We start from the raw sequence: 13,975 nt of genomic DNA, 5'->3' as shown, positions 1-13,975 counted from the left end.
GCTTTCCAGGTATCGCAAAAATCGCTCTGCAGAAACACTTCACTTTTCAGAATTTCTTTCTCTTTGTGTTCTTTCATTCCTTTTTTTTCTTTTTTGGCGCCTTTTAACAGATAATTAATGGGTTGCCAAGCAGTTAAATAATAAATACCTACATTTTAATTACAATTAATAAATATGTAATAATAATTTTTAAAGGAACTATTAAATTCAAGCACTTTTTACCAAATTTTAAGCAAACAGACGAAGAAGACACAAATTTTCGAACTAAATAACTACAAAAAGTTTCTCAAATATAGTATTTCAAATCTGAAAAATCAACCCTATTTCTGTGCCTTTTCGTTAAAAAACGATATAAATACTTCAAGGAACATGGGTGAAAGCCGCATTTTCAAGATCTTACCCGACTCGGAAAAATCGAGAATCCAGTAATAGCTTTTTAAATTGCGTTTGATTCAGAGTCAGAATTAAAAAAATTTGAAAACTGTTTTACCAGGGTTGCCCCCCCCCCTCTAAGAGCAAGGGCACCCCCCTAAATATCACGAAGACCCCTCCCCCCAAAAAAAGGGAAACATACTCTTCCAAACACCCCTAAAATTTCAATGGCACAGTCTGCGTCATACCCCCCCCCCCCCCCAGGTGGGCACCCCTGATAATACGTTGGAAAACATGATTGACGATTCACTGTGGTAAAAGATTTTTTTCGTAGCTATTTCCATTTGATAGTTTACGTTTGAAATAATGATCGGTAGATGGCGCCACTCAAAAACTGCAGTTCTTACGGAGAAAAAAATTGAAACTTTTAAAGTCATTTTAATTTCTCAATATATGCTAATAAATAATTAACCCGTATAATGAAATTTGAAAGTTATTCCTGAAATAAATAAGCAAATAAAATGCCTTGCCTCACTTAATCACAAAAGAAGTGACAAACCAATAAAATGACCCTCGCCTTAATATTTCATATTTTACAATAATTAGTTGATCGGCATCGAAGCAAGATTATTTTAAAAGAATTATCTTTTAAATTTTTTATATTTTATCACATAATTAATATTTTCTACTGCTTGAGCCCGAAGCATAATTTTATTAAATCTATTCTTAATTAAAGAAATTTCGTAAGATGAGTTACTAACTTTTTAAGTTAATCAAATGAAGTGATTCGACTACTCAGTTAGGATTGTTATAAGTTATAACAGTTGTTTGACCTTCAAAACAATTGTTGGAGAAAAAAAAAATAATCTGAAACCTTGTTGGGAGTTTAAAAGGTATTATACACGCACTCGAGAAAATTGTTTACGTGATGTATAGTAAAAATTAGAAAAAAGGCGATAGTATTTACACAACAAAACATCACTTCAATTGTTAACATTTATTTTTACTATTGAAAATTTGTCAGTCCTCATTCTTTACAAGAGGATTATTGAGGATCATTCTTTAAAAAAATCAAATTAATTAATTAAATCAAGGAAAATAATATATATTTTAAATAATAAATAATAATAAGAGTATATTTTTATATATCGTAGCCTCAAAGCAACAGCCAGTAAGACATCTAATCCCAGGAATAACAGTAAGATATCATACTTTTGCTCTGAGGCGACGATATAGGAAAATAATAGTAATTCAAGAACATCATCCTTCATGAAGCAAACAAAGTTCTGAATACTCTTTTCTAATTTATTAGTAAATACTGGTAAGTTAGAAAAAAATTATCGCTCTTTATTTTCGTATTAACATTTTGAACTTGGTATTAACGGATGTCGACCATGTATAAAAGGTAGTCGCATAATTATCATCATGAAAATGATACTGATACCCATACTTATTAAAATTTCATATGTCTGGGTCAAATTTCACGAACTTAATTATTTCGGATAATTTTTGTTGATTTTTATTACTGTAAAAATTATTAATATTTTGAAAACGAACATAATGATATGAAAACACACACACATCAAATTAATACACTATTTTTCATTTTCTGTTTTTAAATCTGGAAAAATTATACTCTATAAAGGAAGTCTCATAATATTTGGAGTGAAACCTTTTGAGAAAAAGTATTGAATATCAAAGAACCGACTTTCTTCAAACCTCGAAAGGCATGTCAGTTGAATCATGCAGGATGAAATCATCCCTTTTACACATTTTCATCCAGTTCTGTGGTTTCATTTCGCGAACAGTTACTGTTCCTTGAAGATCATATAAACTTATCGCTTTGAATACTCATTTTTAGAGTTGGAGGAATCATCTAAAGTGGAACGAAAATGAACGGACGGTTTGTTTTAACTTAGAACTCTGGTTTTAACCACGGAGTTTCCCTGGTCTTTACACTCTTGGTTGGAGCAGGCTGTGGAGTCGGAGTCGAGCAGTCGGACTGATTTTGGGGTAAAGGAGTCGGAGTTGGACAAGTCAAAATTTCATTTTACATTATTTACTCACCATGGATAATTCCAACGATATAAACATTCAAAGGGATAAGAGAACGTTCACAAGTGAGGCAGTGAAAAGCAAAGGGATGCAAGTGGCAAAATTAAAAATTTGGAGATAACCAGTACAAATGGTAGGTGAACCCCTCCTCTATCTTAGGGCAAGATATTGTACTAGTAGCCCTGGTAGGTACCCGGATACAGCTTAATTTAGAAAAAAATTTCAATGAAAGCCTACCTAGATCTGATCTTTAAGCGCGTTTTACTCAAAACTTCAAAATGTCCACTAGCATCCCTTTGCTTCTCACAGCCTCAAATGATGTCGAACTTTGAGGGAGGGAGAGGGTTCGGTAAAGTGTAACATATGACAAAGAACAGGGTGAAATGCGACCTTGAGGGGCCAAAAACGTTGAAAAAGAAGTGGCATCATTTGAGGGCAGCCCCTAAGAAAGATCATTAAATTCAGACTTCAAATCAATTATCAATAACTAGTACGTTCTAATTTTTTTTTTAAATTTATCAATTTTGTTGCCGGAGTGTGATACATAGCAAGGGGGTATTTTAAAGGCGTGAATATACATCTAGATCTATTTTACAGAAGTGAAATACACGAAAACAGTAGGAGCAGCAACAGTTATTATTTCCATAAAAAATAAATAACAATTTATAAAAAGTAAAGTAATTTTCTAAGGATGCAATAGAAGGTGAGAAGAAAAGAAAAGAGGCGAACAATTTTGATTTTCAACATTTAGAATAATTGGCATTTTGTATTTAAAACCAAAATATATTCACTTTTATTTTTAGTTCACTTAGTTGTTTTCACTTTCCATTTTACACTCTCAGTATGTTGTTGCAGCCAAGAGCCATGCCAATGCCAGGGGTGCCCACCAGGGGAGGAGGGGTGACAGTTCAGACTGCGATAATGAAATTGGGGGGGGGGGGGGCAACCATGAAATGTAAAAAAGATGCACGATCGAGCCTCTTACGGCACTTTTTTCGATTCTACAGTTCAAGGGGCCCCTGCGACTGGGTCAAGCTTACTGTTCTGAAATTTCAAAATCGGGCTCTGATCACAAAAACGTTTTAAAAATTCAGTTTCAAAAATTTTGCTTTAGAAATTTAAAATTGTTAGAATTTGTTTCTGTGAAACTAATTTTAGTGATATTTTTTAAAAAACAATGTTACTAATGTGTAATTATTTGTTACGTACCGGGGTTGCCCCGTTCTTGCTCAAAATACATATATTTTTTAATGGGATTTTTAATAATAATTAAAATACTATTTGATTCTAACAAGAGAACCTGACGAGTCTTGTGATAAATAAGTTAAGATAATAAGTTGTGATAAGTAAGTCAATTTAGTTTCAAAATTATACAAAAGAAAAAAAAAGGTTGTGTTTTTCTTTACTTTCTGTGAAACTTAACCAGTTACAGGGACACTGAACAGGATTTTGCTGCGAAAGGTTTCGTAAGTAACGCTAAATCTCGAAATATTTTTTTTTCACTAAAAATACAGACAATGAAGTTATCCTTTTCTCTATTCTTAACTCTCATTTGTACTGAAAGAGTGAAAAAAAAAATGATTTCGAGATTTAGCATTAAATGGGGGACATTTCACAGCCAAATGCTGGTGAATGATCCAGCAGATCTTTTCCTTCAAAATCTTGTGGAATATTGGTTGGAGAAGTCCCATTCTAGTACAGAATAAAAAATTATGTTTTTTCACATACTATTTCAAAAATGGCAGAAAGTGGAGCTGCCCTTTGCACATAGGGCTGTAGAGTCGGAGGGAAAGGAAAATTTAAAGCCTTCGACTCCTTTACACAAAAGTCAGTCCGACTCCAACTCCACAAGCACTGGCAGAGTTGCGAAGGGAAAATCACCGACTCTTGGAATTTCGTACTTTCGATTCCCGAATCCGACTCCTTAACTCCATAATCAGCTCGACTCCGACTCCATAGCCGTGCTTGCACAGATGTCTTGAATTAAAAAAAAAGAAAAAAGAAAAAAAAATCGCAATGGATTATACAATGATAATCCCACAGATAAGCTTAATCTATTTTCAGCGAACAGCTAATAAACAAAAGCATAATCATAGCGTTGTCTCGAAGCACTTCTCCAAGCAGATTCCAATTCACGGTAATCAGCCTGTGGAAGGCGAAGAAAGCAATCTCCAAGCCCTTTCGTGCTGCTGCAGAGAGTTGGGCTAAGCTGCCCGGGCGCAAAGGTCTAGGTCACCCAGTTGAATGGCCGTGCTTCAATAAACACTTACAAAAGACCGGGTAGCCGCTCTCGAAATCGCACGAAGCGTTCAATTACAGTGAAGACACAAAGGAAAGAAGAACTTAAAAATAACGGTTTCACGTAAGGTTGTTATTACCAGGTAAGAAAAACGGAGCATTTTCGTAGAGAATTTGGCAAAAAAAAAAAAAAAAAAAAAAAAAAAACGGGCATTTGTAATGAAAGGGATCATTCCAGCCTGTTCACATGACGCTGCTAAGGATGCGTGGTGTCCCACACAAAACTACACGTTTCCAAGAAAAAAATTTTCATCAGAAAGTCGTTAAATTTGGGGAGTGTCGCAAAGAGGAAAGGAAGTTTCTTTTAGAGTCAGGTAGAAGGCGCTTTTCAATACATTAATATTTAGGTAGCCCTTTATTCAGTAGTTGAGCAGATTTGCTGTAATACAGTCGAACTGGCTTATAATGAAAGTGAAGGGACCGCGATATTTGCTCGTAAAAACGGGTTCGTGAAAAAAATAATAAACTTTCATACATAATTGCTTTGTCTGTTGATTATTTCTGTATATTCCCAAAAGAAGTCGGTAAATTTGTTTTGAAGTGTCTAATTGTATCCGGGGTGCCCACCCCCTATGAGGATGGGCGGACTCCCCTTAAATATTGCGCAGACCTCCCCCCAAGAGCAAGAGCACCCTCCCCAAAAAAGAGAGAAATAGCCCTTAAAACACCTCCCCCCCATAAAAAATCAATCTAGGCGGGCACCCCTATTGTATCTTTCTAGTGCCATTGTTTTTCGAGAAATATGCTCAAGGCCCGAAAAACATCGTCATTTGCACTCTTGGCTTCGAAAAAGATTTGAAGAATGTCTGCAAGTCAAAAGCCATTCAATATGTTGAGGGTAGTTCAACTTCAAACTCTTTACGTTTGTTATGGTCGTTGCTTTCGTTATTTTTTTCATCTGCATTAATTTTTATTTGAACTGCATAATTTTCAGAAGTACTTCGGAAATGATTACATTGGCGTCAACAAATATATAATTTTCAAATGCTTTTCCACTCACAAATTGAGAAACTGCTGTCATCACTTGTTTACAGAGTTTTTGAATTCATCACTAACTTTCGGCTGACCTTGGGGTGCTAAAGGAAATTTTCCAAGAAAGGATAAGTTGAACTAGAAATAAGTAGAAATTTTATTAATCACAAAAAGTTTCCTCGTTTTAAGGGGGTCCGGGACACAAAAATCGACAAATTTTGCAATTTTTTTTTTATCATTTAAAAAAATATTCCGTTTCTTCTGCTTAAAAGGACGTTTGAATCGTGTTTCTATCTTTATTAGAACAAAAGATATAATTATTTTTGTTGCCTGCACTTAACTAATGTGTATTGGACTTTAAAACTTTAAACGCGTTTTTCTCCATGATGCAGTTTTTCCCGATTTCTTGCATTCAAACTCTTATAAGTCAAGAACCAATGAAGATAAAGTAATGAAATTTGGAGCATGTCTTTTTCAGACAGTTTACTTAATTTTTTATTCGGCGATTTTGAAAAAAACGTTTACTGCAAAAAATATGGTTTTTTAAAAAAAAAGTATCTTTGAATTTTTCGAAATTTTTCTTCAAATATTTTTAATTTTTTATTGAATTAATATTTTTAAAATCGCCGAATAAAAATTAAAGCTTAGATATTTGTGCATACTTTTTTGAAAAAAAATTGAAAATTGACCAACAATATTTTGAGTTATAGCAATTTAAAGCAACCCCATTTTTTTTAAAAAAACAAATTAAATTTGAATTAAAAAATTTTTTTTTTCATATTTATGTTGTGATTTTGTTTATTAATTAAATGGTGAATCAGTGTAAAAAAATTCAAAACTCTAAAGTATATAATAAAAAAAATTTCAAAATGTGTCCCGGACCCCCTTAAGAGGGGTTTGCTCGTATAAAGCTAGTTATGCTCCCATAGGCTTAACAGTGTACCAACCAAATATTTTCGATTTCCTTTTTAAATCCGGGTTCTTGTTAAATCAGGGCTCGTTATAAGCAAGTTCAACTGTTCTGTCCCTAGGTATAGCAAGCACACACGCATGTTTGAAAAATAAAAAATTAAATTGTTCCTGAAATGTTTGCTTTTTCTCAATATGCGAGTCTTCTCTTTTTGTATAGAAAATTCCTCCCTCCAAATTTTGATTCTCCTTTGACCTCCCCCATTGACCTCTTCTAATAAATTTATCATTCAAAATGATCCATCTCATTTCAATAATATGTATGCTCCTTAGTTAAGAGAGTCTTTTTGATTGGGCAATACCAATGCAATACGCATTCCTATGCTCACTTACGTTAGAGATAAAGCCAATCTGGGGCCCTCCACAAGATTTATTGATATTACGAAATTGAGTGTAGCCTTTTATGAGGGATTAGAAAAACGAGACCCATCAAGTGGTTTTTAGAGGCCTTGCTTGGTAACGAATGAATATTATTTGAGTAGTTACGAAAAGACAGAGTAAAGATACAGTCGTAGCGAGATATTTCAAGGCTTCTTTTTGAAAATACGAAAGCTTAACTTCTTTTCCATTGCGTTGTAACTATTTAGTTAGTTAAAGCTTTAGGAGTTAAAAGTTGGATCATGACTGCACATTTTTCTGTCTTTGGCTGTATTTAACATTTCTGCAGTATATTTTTAAATTTATATCCTCTTTTCAACCCGATTCTGCCTTGGCACTGTCACGGGAAATATTTTCGTAAAAAATAATAAACTTTAATAATATAAATATTTTCAACTATTTAAAAAGTGGGGATATTTAAAAAGTATTTTTCATATTTGTGTGTGTCTAATTGAACTAGATTTTGCACAATTAAATTTGTTTAAATCTAAAAATATAACTAATTAACTGAAAATTTTCCACTCACCAAAATTTGCTGCACCAGAAAAGCGCCTTGTCTCGCGTTTGTGTAAACCAGACCTGCCTTTATTTAATTTTTTATTTTTATTTATTTTTTTTAAAGTTAACATCTACAAAAATTAATGTGTTTGCCGTACCCGATGAAATTGTGGGGGAAAAGACGAAAATCCCTGGAATAATTCATAGTACATGAGTAAACTCCGGAGCTGCTTTTAGTAATTTAAGGGGGTCCGGGACACATTTTGAAAAAATATTTAAATAACCGTTTAGAGTTGAAATTTTTTGCACTGATTCACCATCTATTTAATATAAAAAAATCATAATATAAATATTTTTAAAAGAAATTTTTTAATTTAAATTTAATTTTTTTTTAAATGGGGTTGCTTTAAAATCACTAAAACTCAATATATTCTTGGTCAATTTTCAAATTTTTTTCAAAAAATTATGCCCAAATATCTAAGTATTAGTTTTTATTCGGAGATTTAAGAAATATTAATTCAATAAAAAATCGAAAATATTTGAAGAAAAATTTCGAAAAATTCAAACATAATTTTTTTTAATCATATTTTTTGAAACATTTTTTAAACATTTTTTTTTTCCAAATTTGCAGAATAAAAACTAAAGTAAACTGTATAAAAAAGATGGTATCCAAATTTCATTTCTTTACTTTTAACAGTTCTTGACTTATAAGAGTTTGAATGCAAAACAAATGGGAAAAATTGCATCACGGAGAAAAACGCGTTTAAACTTTTTAAGCTACATATAGTAGTATTAGTTAAATGCTTGCAATTAAAATTAAATATTTCGTTCTAATTAAGATCGAAACAAGTTTCAAACGTCCTTTTAAGCAGGAAAAAACGGAGAAGGTTTTTAAATGATAAAAAAGCAAATTTGACGATTTTTGTGTAAATATGAAAGATGAATAATATTCCCCCCCCCTATTTACTATACCCCCTAAAAATGAAAGATGAAATTAATGTCTTCAATGAACATGCATAAATCAAGTTTATTATATTTAAAAAACAAAAATTGCACCTGTAACTTTTACAGTTGAACTTTGTACAGATTCTCTTCGTTCTACACTCCAGGGTCCCCCGTACCTACCACTAGTAAAAATTTAACTAGTTGAGGCCTTGAAGATAGCTCTATTTTTTTTTATCCAAACCAGAAACAGTGCAATTCCTGGTAAAGTACCTCCAGAGGTATTGATTTAGAATGAGAACATGGGGAACTTTGTGACCACGACGTATTTAACGCGCCCCAGTCGTCATTATTGAACAAGGTTTAAAGTTTCATCAGCTGCAGAATGTGCAGATATGATTGCATATTCCGCATTTCAAAGGTTTTAACTCCAAATGGTAGAAGACATTTCTTTGCATCCGTAGAAGAATTTTGGAAAAACATGTCAACAAAAAATAATAGAAATTGCAAACAAATAATCGTTTGGCTCCACAAACGTCAAAGAAAGTTAAAAAAAAAAAAAAAATTCCTTGAAGAGCAAAAAGCGCTCAAGACTCTTCGCGTAAGTTGCTCAGAGCTTGAACCTAAACATTTAAAAAAACTGACTGAAAATCGGAAATATAAATTCTGATTGAACACAAATATGCCCTTCGATTGTACGTTTGATATTATTTTTAAGTGAAATGAAAATACGAAATTCGTGAGGAGTATTTTTTTTTTCCTTGACCTCGATGAAAAGTTTCAAAAGTATCCGGATCCCATCTAAATATACTTGCCGACCCCTGAGCATTTCAGCAAACAAGCTTTTGAACTTACAACTTTGAAAAAATATCATCTTCAATACTACCAGTTGAAGCAAGTAAAAACGAAAATAATAACAGCGGCTTGATGACGAAAATAATGATGGTGTTAGATATGTGACGTAAACATTAAATAATACCTATCATGCAAGTCATAATACCATCAAAACGCGAATTCAGATGATAACTTTAAATCAGTAACAGTTTACAATTGAAAGATTCATAAGTGTTACATTCATATTAAAAAAAAAAAAAAAATAGAAAGCTAATAATCAGGCAGTCACTTTTAAAACATCATTTTACAAGAACTGTTCTGTTCGTTACAGTCACGTAAGCAGAGAAAAAGTTAAGAAGAAATCATAACAATCGGAATAATAGAAGGAAGATAAACGGTGATTGAATTTTTTGTATTCGCACTGATTTTGCTGTTTAGTAACATTATATAAATTAAGCATTAAGTTACCGCCCCTAAGCCAGGGCTAAAGCAGAACGACATGCAATTCACCGACATTTCTCAAAGGTGTTGTTTTATGATAACGCCACAACTTTCTCACTACTTTATCATATTTCATAAGTAAGACATCATTTTAAGGATATTTTTTTCACCGCTTTCGGTGAAAAATATAGAGAATTTCACATTTTGGTTGTTTTATCGATAAAAAAAAACCATTTTGTCTGTTTTTTATTGCGTATAGTTTTAACGTGAAATGGAGATTCATTGGCTTAGTTTGGTTAGATCTTCGATAGTTAGATTTTGCAGGGCACGACTACCAGGCTGAGAAACCATTGCTTTATGTGTTGGTTTTCTTGCCAAATCCTTTATTTTAACATGTTTTCACAATTAAACATTTTAGATATATTTTATTATTCCGACATTTCTATCTGACCTTTTTTTCACGAATAGTTAATTATTTCATTTTCCTCTCCCTTTTTTTTAAAATATGGAATAAGATAAAACTAAAAAAATATTCTCTGTACCCTGTTCTTCTTTCTGCAAGTTCAAAAGTCAAAATGGTTTTTCATATGAGAAATTTTGAAATAGTTTCTCAACAAAGTAATAAAGTATTATAATCCAATTTTACAGCAAAATAAGAAAAAAGGGAGGAAAAAATCAAACAAAACTGTATCTGAGATAAATAATCAGTAAATGTTTCTCAGACGAAAAAAAAAACGTTTTATTTAGAGATTTTATAATTTCAAAACTTTCAAACACATTTTACGCAAAAACATATTATAATAGCATTGCTTTCGATTAGACCATCTGCTCAAAGCTAACAGCCATCTGCCCGCCTATTATAAGGTTCTTTTTAAAACATATCTTCCCATGATATAACAAAAAAGAGAGATATTCAAAATTTTCTTCCTTCCATTTAGAAAGAGGAGGCATTGAATTACTTTTTGTTAAAAGAACTATTAAATTTCTACCTGCCTCAAAATATTGTGGGGAAAAATCCCTCCAGTTGTATTTAAAAAAAAAAGTGTATTTCATTAAATTACTGTAGCAGATGTGCGTTTGTTGTTTTCTGGCGTATAACGAAACATTGAAAAGTACGCTCTATTTTTCCACATTATAATTATAACGTACGTAAGCTGTATCGCCAATCACTTTTGCTGATTTGCCATAGATTTCGAAAAACAGTTTTTAATTTTGCAGGCAATAGATAAAATTGAAAATTGTAACACTGAAAAGAGTGTTTCATTGATTTACTATAGAATTTGGGGAATATATATATATAAAAAAAAGTTTTTTGTACCTTATGTCATCCTTACACAGTTCTACTGATTTGCCAGTGTGAAAAATGTACTTTTTATTTTATATGTTACAACGGCATTCGTACATGACTGCACCATAACCACTTCTGCTCATTTACGATAAGTCATTGATTTTTTTTTAAATCTATTTTTGCAAATTGCAACACGAAAAAAAATAATAAAAACTGCACAGTACAAAAAGTTTTTTTTTTAATTATGCAATGATTATTAGTCTGTAAAATTTGTTAAATTTAACAATGTTGAATATGTACAAAGGGATGGCGTATTTAATTTTAAAAAAAGATTATTATTCTAATTAACTATCGCTTTTATGATGTAATTCAAAATGTTTTTTAAATTCAGTTTTTAACTAAATGAAAACGTTTTGCGGACTTTTATTTCCTGCCAATATTATATAACACTTAATTGTCGACTAACTATTTAGTAACAAAAGAGTTAAAACAAAAAATTATAAAAATAAATATAAATATATACAGAAAATAATGTCAATCATTAAATGAGTTTCCCCGGAAGACAGAAAATTTTCCCCAAATATTTTCATGATAAATAATTAGTGAAGTAATTAAAAATTATTTTCCGGTTTTATGAATTAATTAATTTCTACCAAAGTATATTATTTTTCTACCGCAACGACAATTAGGGTAAAGTCACCAGTAGCAAACAAGAGTCTAGTAACAGATAGTCATGAGTTTGGATTTAAGTACTTAATAAGCCTCTTAGGCGGGTAAAACTGATAAATGCTGTGGCCCATGAATACATTGCAACCATCTAGTGTGAGTTTTATGATCTAGTTGGTATCTACAAGACAAGGATGGAAGGGTATGAACAGCCACCAAGAAGTCAGCTGGTGCTCCATGTTCATTTTAATATATTAACGCTTTATTTCTACAAATAAAGACTTTTTGCACATTTGAAGAGAAAAAGGGAGTTCTGTGCATTACTCATCCTCTCTTCATCCTGTCTGTTACTGTGTATCATCACATCGGTGTCTGATCTCCATCTGATTTTTCGGTGTCTGTTACTAGGGATCGGAACTTTTTTCGAAATTGAGCACATCAAAATAGAATTAACTAATTCAGAGGATCCAGAAGCAGCCAAACGTTAGACGAGATGTAGTTGCGTGAGAGAAATATAGTTTAAAAAGTCTAAATATACGTTAAAAGGCTCAAAAAAATTGAGTTATTGAGAGCTATGTCTTAAGCATGCCTGTGACTGGTGCCGTTACCCTAATGAGTCCCATACAAAGAAAGCAAAAAACTATAAAAATCGCAAAGCATCCAAATACCCAATCATGAGCTTTCAAGCATTCAATCCAAATGTTCAAATATTTATTAAAGTCATAAGTCAAGAGTCATTAAATATCCGTTTTGTTTTTACACAAGTTTCAACTCTTTTAAATTGCACAATGCCGATTCTGAAGCTCGCTCAGATGCTTTGGGTTGAAGGTCGTCTTTGTACTACGCCGCGTATTGACATACCTTGAATCCCCACCGTTACCATAGCAATCGAGAAACTTTCACACCAACAAGGCCACGATTCTCACAGTGGAACGATTCTGCCGTTCATTTTCCGCACAGATGTCGGAAAAGAAGAGGGAGTTTCGTGATGGAAACTTTTTCAATTCGAGGGACCATTCACAAACAAAAATGGAAACTAAATATTTATCATTGCTGAAAGTTAACCCTTTGTGAACCATGAGTTCTGCAGTAGATAGAGTATACAAATTTTTGAATTTATGCTTGTTGTGGGACGTTGTGTCGACCGGAGTGAACTGAAAATAAATAAATTAATAAATAAATAAATAATAAAAATTAGTTTTAATTTTGAGATCTTGAATTCAAATTATGTTTCTCGCAATCACGAATTCCGATAGGACCCCAATCGTTGGATTTCTTGTTTCTACTAATGGCTTTTATCGCAACCATAATTTAAATTCAAGCCGTCAAAATTCAAGCATCCGATTCTAAGTATATCTCAAGGTAACGAAAAGTGGTTTATTGAATAAATTCTGGTTGATTTTTAAAAGTTTTAACAGTTTTCGCAATAACTTAGCTCTAGAGATTTAATATAAAATTCAACCAAACAAAATTGAGACTGATGATGGATTGATATCATAAAAAAAATATATATGTAAAAATATGCAATTTCATAAACATAATAGCTAAATTGCATTTCACAAACGCGGCTTTGTATGCTTTCAAACATAAGCTTGCAGCTGTTTGTTGGAAAATCAATATAATTCAATATTTCTCAACTTGAATGATACTGGCCCACAGTGGGCGACTTGGTAACAGGAACAGCGTGATGCTCCGACGTACGTCGCAGATTCTAAACAAAGTTTGCAGACTATTATTTAGTTGAGGAAGAAAAATAAACCCTAAAATTTTTAAAGAAAAAAGAATCGTAAAATTCGGTGAACGAAGATTTGTTCCGTATTTTTTGGATAAAATCCACAGGGAGAATTACTTAGAGTTCTTCAGTTGAGTACCTGATTTTTAAACATTTGTCCCATTTTAAACATTGTACACTTATATTTCGGGGGTAACAACTAAACCCAGTCTTTAAAATACAATTACAGTGAAACCTGTGTCAGTTGACCACTTGCGGAGCACTACTTTAGTGGTCAACTTAAACAGGTGGTCAACTTACAGAGGTTGATTTATATGATAAGGGCTAATTCCGTGCTTGAAAAAAGCGTTCAACTTAGACAGGTGGTCAACTTACAAGGGTGGTCAATTTCACAGGTTTTACTGTATAAGGATATTTATTGAGAATGGGGTGAAAAAACTTTATTTTAAAAGTCAATAAAATTAAAGTTGGTTTTATAAGAACGGTGGACTCAGGAGTATATTGTCGTTCAAGTTTAAGCTGATACCAAG

The 13,975-nt window shown here is 32.3% G+C and overlaps 1 protein-coding gene across 2 annotated transcripts in view; it reads right to left on the bottom strand.

The window, feature by feature from the left end:
• The window catches only part of LOC129231861 (uncharacterized), a 464,063-nt gene that overhangs the window by 356,454 nt on the left and 93,634 nt on the right, over nt 1-13,975 (bottom strand). The window lies entirely within an intron of this gene.

The sequence above is a fragment of the Uloborus diversus genome, chromosome 10 (genome assembly GCF_026930045.1).
Source record: "Uloborus diversus isolate 005 chromosome 10, Udiv.v.3.1, whole genome shotgun sequence".
NCBI classification, from domain to species: domain Eukaryota; kingdom Metazoa; phylum Arthropoda; class Arachnida; order Araneae; family Uloboridae; genus Uloborus; species Uloborus diversus.
Note: the sequence above shows the minus strand (reverse complement) of the source record. Positions and strands in the feature narration are given on the sequence as shown.